General features: G+C 31.4%; 1 long non-coding RNA gene across 1 annotated transcript; it reads right to left on the bottom strand.

Annotated features, from left to right (window-relative positions):
* Positions 1-2,382: 2,382 nt before the first annotated feature.
* LOC107845764 lies at positions 2,383-7,479 on the bottom strand. Its single transcript, XR_001666984.2, has 3 exons — positions 7,109-7,479; positions 6,977-7,027; positions 2,383-2,637 (listed from the first exon to the last, which is right to left on the bottom strand). It is a non-coding gene; the product is annotated as an uncharacterized LOC107845764 (long non-coding RNA).
* Positions 7,480-12,310: the final 4,831 nt, after the last annotated feature.

The raw sequence follows: 12,310 nt of genomic DNA, 5'->3' as shown, positions 1-12,310 counted from the left end.
GCCAGCTTGGTAAAGGGCGTGCTCATTCTTGAACGTGACATTGAAGATCAATCTATCTTTGGTGCCATTTTCAAATATAAATCTCCCAACTACTACTGTCACTCAACTACACTGTCTAACAATCAGAATCAACCAAAGTATCTAATTGCCTTTCAAGGTACAAACACAACAGGAGATAGCTTATGCAGAGACATGAAGGTTAACGGCCAATTCATTGTAGACCATCTCAAAAACACCTCTCGAGTCCATATGGGTTTGAAAGTTGTACAAAATATCATTCAAAATGACAAGACTTAAATACCTTGCTTGCAGGGCATTCTTTAGGTTCTGCAATTTCCTCAATGATCGGAAGGTATATGGCTAAAATGTAGATGATATTGATCTGCTAAATGTAAGCTTTGACGGTTCATTTGTTTAAGGGCCAGGGTTCAACAATTTCTTTTTCTCAAAAGCAGCAAGGGTTCAACTTAAAGAAAATTGGCTTTGATTTGATAATGCTTCTAATTTGGGGTTAAGGTAGTGATATGCTTGTTTCTGTACGTATTATATCAACTGGGTCAGGCTTATTTTAGACAAAAATCATTCCAGAAAGAAGTAAGCAAATAAAAAATAGAGGGTAAAGGGAAAGACACCATGACTAACTTTTGATATTTCATGTGATGCTTGCCTGCTCTCATGGTCTATAATTTCATTCCATTATCTTCACCTCTTTATCTCGTACTACTTGCAGGGTTTGTCATTCTTTGATCTTATGTATGAAACAAAAAAATATGGCAACTGATGTTTCAAATCCGACTTAACATCTGGAGAATGTCTCAGAGGCTTGCTGTGAGTTTACACCTGTGCTTTCTCTTAGTTCTTTCTCTGCAATCTTCACACATAGTAGCCTTGTCATGCATTAAGTTATAAGTTGTTCCTTTTCGGTTCTTACTTACAATTCCTTTTCTGTTATCTATTGTATAACTTCTTGTTAATTCTATCATTTTATATGTTCTGTTTTGTCATTTGATTAGGCTACTGTCATAGTTTATTTTTTAGTGTTACTGCTCATTGTCCATCTATTAGCATGTCGTGGTTTGTATTTCTTTTCATTTCAGTGAATATCAGTAATATTTGTAATCTCACTTGCATTTGACTTCACTAATATTGGTACAGGGCCTTAAAGAACTTGTTAACTCATTACCGAAAGTAAACAGCAACAGATTTATTACATATGCCATTACTCAAGATGGTATATACAACAACATAGTATGTTATTCAACTAGAGAGGATCATAGTTCAACTCATAAATCAGCAAATATATGAATAATAATGTATATTGTGATCGAGGACGTCGCAAAGCCTAGATTAAGCATGGAGTCAGTCTATTTCTCGAAGGGAACATGATGAAAATTTGCGTGTACTATAATTTTTGAGTTATTCTTATCTAACATAGTGTTTTGAGACGATCTAAATAGAATAATGATGTATAATATGACTAGTGGATGTATCAGAATATAATTGTATTTTTCAATCAAAATTTGTAGTAAATATTAATCGTATAAACTAGACAAGAATGATATATTTTAAACGTGTGGTCATTGGGAGCAGGGATATATATTGTGCGACTAATTTAGATGTGTATTTGCAATTAGCAAAGGCAACACTTTGTAAATATTGCTTTAGAGAAGGTATTAATGGCTACACTTCAAAAGTGTGGCCTTAAGAAAGTAAAGACCACGCTTTTTAAGTGTTGTTATAGAGATGCTACAAAAGGCTATGCTTCTGAAGCGTGCCCAATAGTAAAACAAAGGTAACATTTTTTATGTGTTGTTGTAGAGGTGCTACAAAAGGCAACGCTTGTGAAGTGTGCCCAATACCAAAACAAAGGCAATACTTGTAGCTTTATCAAATAAAAGTGTTGTCAATGACAAGCTACAAAGCGTGGCCTTTATACCTTAATGGTCACGCTTTTTAAGTGTAGCTGATATGGCAACAATTGAAAAGCGTGGTCTTTGATCAAAGGTTACGCCTCTTTAGGCCACCCCCTAAAAAGTGTTGCCTAAAGTCCAAAAGTGTAGCCTTTGATCAAAGGCCACACTTTCTGCTATTTTAGGCCACATTTTACCAGAGTGGTCGTAGGCCAAAAATGTTATAGTGCCTGAAATCTAGAACTTAGCTACTGGAATCAACGATGACGTCTGGCAGGAGACGTCGGAATATTCGCTTCACTCACAAAAGTAAATGTAGGTATAGTATCAGCACACAAGAACAATAGTGTACTTGGAGGTTCATTTGGCAAACCCAAGATGAAAATATGAAACACATAACTCATATATAATACAGTCAATTAATCCATGTTCAACACATATATATTCAACATATAAACAACAATAACAATAGTTAAGATCAAGCAACAATTAAGATATTATCACCAAGTCAAGTATGGTCAAGATAGGTCAAACCAGTCAATACAACTTATTAAGCATAGAAGCATAATTTCCTGTTTCACTCATGGAATCAACAAACTCATCTGGCCCTCGTACATACACGCTAAGGAAATTTCAACCCCACCCTCTAGCTATGACCTGCAGGGACAATCCGTCCATGTACTAAATTCCAGACTCAAGTTACTTCTAACCTTGTTTCGCCAATAACCTATGAGAATGTTTTTAATACCAAAACGTTCAATAATTAAAAATAAGCTCAATCAATTTATTAAGCAAGTAAGCATTCCATTGACCATACCAAACAACATGCATTAATCGGTCACACTATAAAGTAGTTAACATGCACATATAATACATGTTGGATTAAATACAATACTATCACCTACCTCGAATCAAGCTTGCATCTGTAACCTAGACCATGCGTTTTCATGCAATTCCTGAGTGCTCATGGTAAAAAAACATGCATATAAATACATACATCAAGAAATGACCAAACATGTCGAGATTTATAACTTATTCCCAACTTCTAAAGTCAAATCCATGATCATTTCCTTTTTGTTCCAGGACTTTTCTATCATAATTCACCTAAAACTATCGATTTCATGGATAAATTAGGAAATTAATGAAAGCAAGCGTAATTAAGCATTAACTAAATGAAAAACATTAATTTATCCCTTAACTCCCCTGGCACCAGAAATTTACCAAATTCAGCCCTAAAACCCTCCCTAAGCATTGTGAATTAGTGATTCTACGGATTAATCATCAATTACAAGTTAACAGGGATGTGAATTACTTACCTTGACAAAGCCAAATAATGAATTTCTAATGAAATTCGTCCTAGGTCACCCTTTCCGTGCCCCCAAAATGATTTTAGAAAGTACAATAAACTATTTTGAGGAGACATTACATAAATTTTCAATTTCCACTGCTATCACGGTACCCGACCACTATAGCGATACTACTATAGCGGTATTGACTGCTTTGACCATCCCTATAGTGATAATTTTATCACTATGGCGCTCACTACTATAGAAGTTTACCAACTGCTATTGGGGAGTCGATGGTACAGAAATTTTGTCTTCACCCAAAAATCCCATTTTTGCAACATACTTTAAATCTTGGGGCATTTCAAATAATGTTCTTTACGTTTAGGTCAATTTCAGAAATTTTACTTATCCAAATTTAATTCTGTAAAATCTTATAGGTTCCTTACCTTCTTAGCTAGATATAAATTCATGTCGAAGTCACCCAGCTGATCTATATCAGTAATAGATTTTCCTAGACCGTACTCGCTCAGAAACCGATCGAAACTAGTCTAGCTTGATTTTTATAACTTTCAAATCAGAAGAAATTAAACTTGGAATTTTAAACGTAGACTCATACGTAACAAAGAAGGTTGTTACATAAGAAATCTCTAAAATTCAAAAAGTTGATGGACTTGGGTAGATGAGAGTGAACATGTTGTTGAGGAGGCTATTCACTTCTTTCAAGAGCAATTTTCAGGAGGAACAGGTTTTGGTCCCACTATTATTACTGAAAAAGACAATGCAGCCATTAACACAGGCCCTACAGAGGAGGAAATTAAAAGAATAATTTTTTATCTTTATGTGGACAACTCAAGTGGATCTAATTATTTTACAAGTTCATTTTTTTAGAAGTACTGGGATATAGTTGGTGGTGATATTGTGAAAGTAGTTGAGGCTTTCTTCGGAGTATATACTTTGCCAAAATCTATTACTTATACTAATTTGGTCTTAATTTTAAAAAAAATAGTGTAATCTTTTTTTAATATAAGATCAATTAATCTGAGTAATTTTTTAAATAAGGTAATTTTCAGATTACTACATGATAGATCAAAAGGTCTTTTGGCAAAAGTTATTTCTCAAAATCAATTAGAGTTTATTAAAGAAAGGAGCATAACTGAGAATTTGGTGTTGGCTCAGAAAATTATTACTAACATCAAGAAAAGAGGTAAGCCTGCCTGTTAATGTTGTAATTGAATTGAACATGGTAAAGACTTAAGGTAGAGTTAACTGAAATTTCTTGATCAAGGTGTTAGAAAAGATGAAATTTAATAGAGCTATAATTGATAAGATTTGGAAATTTATTATCAATAAATGATACTCTATTTCATCAATGAGGCAGACTCATAGTTTCTTTTATTCATCAAGGGGAGTAAAATAGAGTGAGAGTTTATCCCTACTCTGTTTATTTTATCTGCAGAGGTACTGTCTAGAAGCTTGAATAATTTATTTTTTACAAGGATTTCAGGGATGTTGAAATATTCAAGTGGAGTGATAATCTGAATCATCTTGCATATGCCGATTATATAATTATTTGTGTATTTGCTGATAACAAGTCCCTTCAGATGATCATGAATACTTTAGGGAATTATAAAAAACATCGTGGTAGGAGATTAATAAGGATAAATGTTCTTTCCTTGTGTATCACAAGACTGTTGGGACTATTATTCAAAAAGCAAAAGATTTCATAGATTATTCAAGGGGGGATTTCCTTTGACCTATTTAAGATGTCCTATAGGTCATAACAGAAAAAGAAAGACTCATTTTGCAGAACTCATGAAGAAGGTATAAAACAGATTGTAAGTTTGTAAAGGAAGGCTCGTATTATTTGGGGGAAGATAGTGTTGATTAACAGCATTTTTCAAATCATTTTCATATACTTGTTATCAGCTTTAATCCCTCTCAAACATGTATTGTATGATTTACACATAGTTTTTGCTAAATCCTTATAAAATTTAAAGAAGAGGATAGAAGCAAGCATTGGGTATCATAGTCTAATATCTGTCTACCTAAAGAAGAAGTAGGATTGAAATTTAGATCCATATTTGATGTTTTCGAAGGCCCTATATACTAAACTGTGGTGGACTTTTTAGGACCAATATGTCCTTATGAAATCATGTAGAATAAATATTATAAAAGACATAGACTTCAATTGATGAAATAGAAAGGAGATTCACAATTATGGAAGTATATGTTGGAAGCTAGGACTCCAAAGATCAGAAAATCTGGTGGGAACCTAAATGTGGTTATTCTAGCATTTGATTTACAATTGGACCCAATCTTCACTATTATCTTCCTATTACTAATGCTAACAATTATGAGAGGGATGAACTAAATAATCTTATGGTGCAATATTCTTGGAATGAAGAGTAACTTCATAAATATTTTCTGAAGAGGTTTGTCCGCACATACAAAATATAAGTTGGGAGTGAAAAGATATTGAAGATTGAAATAAACCTAGGTGAATGTTAAATGACACTGAAATTTTTTTTTTGTAAAAATTATGTGGGGGTTGATAAAGCAGAGAGGGAAAACACGAGAAATTTAAGATCATTTGAAAAAATGAAGTGCCTTTTAAGTTGTCTTTTTTCTTTTAGAGGTTTTGCTAAAAGAATTTCCATTAGAGAAATCTCAATGACATTCGAAGAGGAAGAAACAGTACACTATTGTTGCTGAGAAGGAAGCTTCCTTGAGACCTTTGAATAGCTATTTTTTAACTGACCTATGTCAAGGAAAATCTGGTGGTTTTTTGCAAATACAACAGGAATACAGGGTCAATTTGTTCGACTTAAAGAGATCATTAATAAATGATGGCATTTTAATGGTCCTACTAAGTTGAAACCTCTGCTTAGAACTATGCCAACTTTTATACTAAGGGTAACTTGGAAAAGGAAAAATATAATAAAGCGTGAGGGTAGAATGTCTTTCAATAGTATGTTTTAGAGATTAACAGAAATATTCACATGCTAGGTGCAAGTATTCCTAGTTAAGGTTCATTCCTAATACCTGGTCTTTAATTGTGAGATTTTTTTAGGAGCATATACCAACTATTGATTGTAAAATTGTGCACAGAAATCCTCTTGAGATAGGGATTTATAAATGCAATTCAGATGGATCATCTAAAGGTGACCCTGCACAAAGCTCAATTGCCTTGGTATTAGAGATAACAATGAGGATCAGATTTTGAGGAATCAACAAGAATAGAGGAGGGGACTAGCTTAATGGTTGAAATAGTTGCTTTAAGGAGGGGATTAGAATATTGCATATCCTAAAATCTATTGTTGGTAGTGTTGGAGACAGATTCTTTGATTTTTACAAGAGTCCTAGATGAGATTTGAAAAATTCCTTGAGACATTCTGATGGAAGTGAAGAAAGTTAAGAATCTGAAGACTGAAAAATATGCAAAGGTGGTACATACGCTCAGGGAAAGGAACATGCTCATGGACTATTCTCTAACCTAATCTTCTTTTTTGTAGATACACAAAAACTTCATACTCGTCAATGCAAGAAATACCATCAGAAGGAATGTCAATTATCAGATTAGAGAAAAGCAAAATTTCAAATCTCACAGTTAGAAGATGCCAAAACAATAATTTTACACTTAACTGGAAGCAGCAACAATATTCCTAGTTGAAGAATAGAAGATAATTTTAAGTCGACAACATAACTAATTACTGCTTTAGAAACAATGTTTTCATCTCAATGAGTACAGATCTAGTAGATATGGTTGAGATTTTGACGAACCTGTTGGCTTTTGATACTTTAATAGTGGTATTAGCTTCTACGAAGCTCAACCTGCTAAGTGAAAAAAGACTTCAATTAATCGCATTTTCAGCCTCGATTTAGTTGAATGTGAAGGAAAGGGTATCACCTTACCAATGGTTGATCAAAGTAATTCAATGGTCGAAGAAGTCTTCACTGATGAGAAGGTCAAGATACTTGTGAGATTTTTTAAGTGTTTAAAAAGGAATCCTACCAAACTCTTGTTATCTCTGAACTTAGCATCAACGATTTGAGGGGTTAATTTTTTTCTCCCGCACATGAAGTTCATCAATTGAAGGCTTAGACGTAGACATGGCGGATTGAGTTTGTATAAGCTCATGGAAGGTGGATGAAGAGTTTCTAGACTCTTCAACTTTTCCTTTTCAGCTCTTTTCTTTTGATTTTGATTTTGATTTTGATTTCTAGATTTAGCTTTTATGTTTCTTTTTTTTTTTGTTTGGCGGCTTCTGTAGGCTGCATTTTTGTTCGTTGAGTTTTGGTTTTATTTATCAATAAATATTTTATTTATCAATAAATGGACGACTTTGGCTTATTTGAATTAAAAAGGATAAATTTAGAGCAAAAAAAAATTAAAAAAATAATTATTCGAATATATACTACTACTTTAACTTCTCGACATTAGTTTGACTTATTTTTACATCTAAATTAAATTAGATCGATTCAGTATTTTGAAAAAAATTAAAAAAATTAGATATTCAAAAATATATAATAAGTACCAATTGCAACTGTTTTCATGTCATTATAGTAGGGGTGTCAAGTGGGTCGGGCTGAGCTAGTCTAATCTGGCCCGGTTTTACCCTGCCGGTAAGCCCTAGGGCTTTAGGGTTTCGGGTTTCGGGCCGATTATTTTGTTAAAATGGGTCCGGCTAATTCGACTCGGACCAAGTCCGATCCAGGTCCGCCGGTTAACCGACCCGAAAAAATAAAAAAATAAAAAAAAGATATTTTGGATTTTGGGCCAAACTAGTCGTTGGCCCAACGGCTATATAGCCGGTTTTGGGTCCAAACTAGCTTATTAAAAAAAAAAAAAAACTTTAAACCAACATTGCGGTTCATTTGTTGATTCTGCTGAGCATGCTACATAATTATGATTGGGTTGTAATTAATGATCTTGTTAAGTTTTTAAAAAATTTTATGTAGCTACGGTTGAATTTTTCGGTGCTTATTATCCTACTGTTTGTAATATTTTGGCATATATAGCCGATATTTTTGGTTTGCTCAAAGAATATAAAAATAAAGAAGGTTATAAAGAAGCTGTTGGCGCCATGTTTACGAAATTTTAAAAATATTTTTTTCCGATTCCCCCTATTTACTTGGTTGGTGTTATGCTAAATCCGTGCATGAAATATAATCATATGTGTCACTTTAGTACTCTTATTTATACTAACTTAGAAATAAATACTAACCATGATTCTGAACAACTACAACCTGATTTGTGGACGGCTACGGCTGACGCAAAGGATTACATAGAAAAATTATATAATCACTATGCTGATTTATTTGATTTAGCCGTACCTACAAATATCACTCCAACTGTCGCTCCTCATCTCCTAAGGAGCCATCATCTTCTAAAAGGCCGGCACATAGTGGTTTTTCTAATTCGTTTTATGATTTAAATTGTTGGAACAGTATTGATGAGAGAACTTACACATCAACTTATCGGGAAAAGCTGAAATATTATCTTCGAACGGCACCAGAGGATCGCAGACGACGGATCAACGCGTTGGATTAGTTGAGGAGTAATGAAACACAATAGCCTGTGCTTTCAAGATTAGCCAGAGATATCTTGAATGTTCCAATGTCAACCGTTGCATCAGAGAGCGCCTTTAGTCAGGGACGACAACAACTTGGAGACAACCGACACTCATTGGGAAGCAATGCAATGAATGTTCTAGTTTGCCTCAGAGATTGGATTAGAGTGGAAAGAAGAAACCAAGGAATGGAACCAGAGCCGAGCGACGAGCTGAAACTTGAAGAAATTATGACTTCACGGGAGAACTCAGTAGAATCAAGTCCAATGCATGGTTTTGCCCCCGTTGACTTCGACTATCCTATGCAAGTTTCCATTAATATTAATATGAATGAGTTGGAAAAAAATGATGCATAATTTATAGATTTTTCATTCATGTAAATTATAAATTTTGGATCATTTTGCAATCAATAAAATTTCTCAAATTCATTCACTCCTTAGTCCTTATTTTTTATTTTTTTCCATTTAACGATTTAAAATTTTAAATTGAATTTCTAGTTTTCTACTTTAAATTAAAAACTTACTTCTAATATATTATTAATTTACTATCAAATAATATTAATTTATTATATTAAGTAGCATATGTTTTGTATATTTGTGCATATATCTTCTATAAAAGTGTATATTTAACATATACATGTGTATATATTTTATAAATTAGTATATAAGTATATCTATATATATTGTAATGTATATATAATGCAGTATATTTTATAAGTAGTAGTATATATACATTGAATGGTGCGTATACACGTGTATATATCTTCTATAGAAATGTATATTTAACATATACATGTGTATATATTTTATAAATTAGTATATAAGTATATCTATATATATTGTAATGTATATATAATGTAGTATATTTTATAAGTAGTAGTATATATACATTGAATGGTGCGTATACATAGAATAGAGTGTATATATGTGAATAGATCTTCTATAGACGTGTATATTTAACGTATACATTACTTTATGTTTTATAAATTAGTATATATATTGTAGTATATACTTTTTTTAAAGTAGTACATATATATTGAATGGTGCGTATATATGTGTATATATCTTCTATAGACGTATATCTTTAAAGTATACAAGTGTATATGTTTTATAAATTAGTATGTAACTATATATATATACATATTGTTGTATATATATATATATATGTATATTGTAGTATATATTTTATTTAAAGTAGTACATATATATTGAAATGGTGCATATATATGTGTATATATCTTCTAAAGTAGTATATATTTAACGTATACATGTGTATATATTTCATAAATTAGTATATATATATATATATATATATATATATTGTAGTGTATATATATATATTATACTATTATAGCATATGTTTTATTTAAAGTAGTACGTATAGTCATATATAATTATATATTGAATGGTATGTATCTATGTGTAATTTTTTTATATATTTTTTTAAAAATATATATTGTATATTGGAGTGTATATAGTTTATATTGGAGTGTATATAGTGTATATTGGATTTTTTATTTATTTTTTAAACGGGTTTAACCAGTTTTTAACCGGGTTTGACTGGGTTTTGATAGGTTTGACCTGGTTGGGTTAAGTGGGCCGGGTTAGGGTGGGTTTTAACTTTTTTACTATTTGGCCCGGCCCGGCCCGATTAACGTCAAAACTGGCCCTCAACCCGGTTAAAATGTAAGGGCCAGTTCCGGATTGGCCCGACCCGGCCCGTTTGACACCTTTACATTATAGTGAAAAGTAATGGTGTACGTTTGGTATTCGATTTGATTATTTTTAAAGCTCATATTCCATAATTCAGTGATCAGTAATTGAAAGTTGATATTAAATATCATACTTTAATGTTTAGTTCGATAATTTATAAATTAAACTTCAATTCGATATGATATTTGATAATATCATGTTAAAGTTGGGCTAACTTTTAGATACCAAATCTTAACTAGTAATACACAAGCTTTACTTATCTAAAGAAGGTTTGATAATAAAAGTGAGTACACAGAGATAGCATTTTCATACAAAACTCATGGCGAAAAAAAAAAAAAACTAATTAAAAATGATACTCATCAAGTTTAAAAGATCGTTCGGTATTCAGTACCTCGTATAAATCTTCATGGCAAAAGAATATTTATTTAATAAAGAATTTGATATTCGATAAATATCGAATACCAAACGATATTAATATCTTATTTCAAACTCAAATTCAAATAACGTAATTTCAAAATTTTACTTTCAAATATTGAATTATCATTCGATTCGGTAATTTAAGTTTTGATATTTCATGTTCAATCTTTAAAAAAAAAATGTCACATAAATAATGACGAAAAAAGAGGCTAGTCAAATTGACATGGGGACAGCACTAACTATATTTCTGAGATCGGGCGAATATGAAATGCATCGATACTAGCACAAAGTTAAGATCCCTTTTTTGGAGGCGGTTATTTTCCTTTCGATGTTCGATATCCATGTTGAAGTTCGACTGATTGAATTTGTTATGCATAGAGAAAAATACTCTCTACCATGAATTTTATCATACTCAAAATTTAAATATAAAATCTCTAATTAAGAAAAAAACAGTCTTATCATCTTTCACTGTTAAACCGAAAAGAAAGGAATTCCGACATTTCAGTTATTAGCAACAAAAGTAGATCTCAATATCTGTGAGTGCGGTTCTGCTAGTTTTACTGTATTCATTCACATTTCATCATTTATAAGACAAATTCCACAACGATTGAGCACTAAAATAGGCCTACACTTCCCAAATTATTCAACGGCCATTTGCTGAAATTTGGACATTAGTGAAGCTTTGTTTTTGGCATAGTTTCAATTGGTAAAAACAGAAAAAAGGTAGAATATTTTAAGGACAAAATTCAGAAATAGCATATTTATCCCTTTAATTATGAGTTTCATAGCAACAGTTTCATAATTACATAATATAACAAGTTGTATTTTATATTTTTGCAAACTATTGCTACAAAAATATAAATACATATGATTTTTACTGCCCATATGATCGATATGTATTTTATATTTTTGTAAACTGTTGCTGCAAAAATATAAATACATACAAATACATATGCTACAAAATGTAATTTGATAAAAGTGTTGTTATTTTTTGTACTTTAATACTTAAGTATACTACTTTATGTGTTTTTTTCATTTTTTTAAAGCGTTGTAAGTCATTACTCCCTCCGTCCATCTTTAAATTGAATTTCACGAATGATCATCTAACTTTGTATTTATTTTTTAAAAATTAAAGTCAATTTCTTATATTGTGACTTAACTTAGAAAAATATCCCATTAAAGTCATTAATCTTTTATTTTTCAATAATATCATTCAAGTTTGTGCATTTTTTTTACAAACTAATAATTGTTAAAAGTACTCAAAAATGACCAAAATAGTCCATCAAATTTAAAATTTGAATTTAAATAATCCTTATTTTTACATGAAATATTAAATAGGCCTCCAATTAATTTTACTTTTTTACTTCTTAAACTAGATTTTAATATATTTTATCGATAAATGCATAATATAATTT

The sequence above is a fragment of the Capsicum annuum genome, chromosome 10 (genome assembly GCF_002878395.1).
Source record: "Capsicum annuum cultivar UCD-10X-F1 chromosome 10, UCD10Xv1.1, whole genome shotgun sequence".
NCBI lineage: Eukaryota > Viridiplantae > Streptophyta > Magnoliopsida > Solanales > Solanaceae > Capsicum > Capsicum annuum.
Note: the sequence above shows the minus strand (reverse complement) of the source record. Positions and strands in the feature narration are given on the sequence as shown.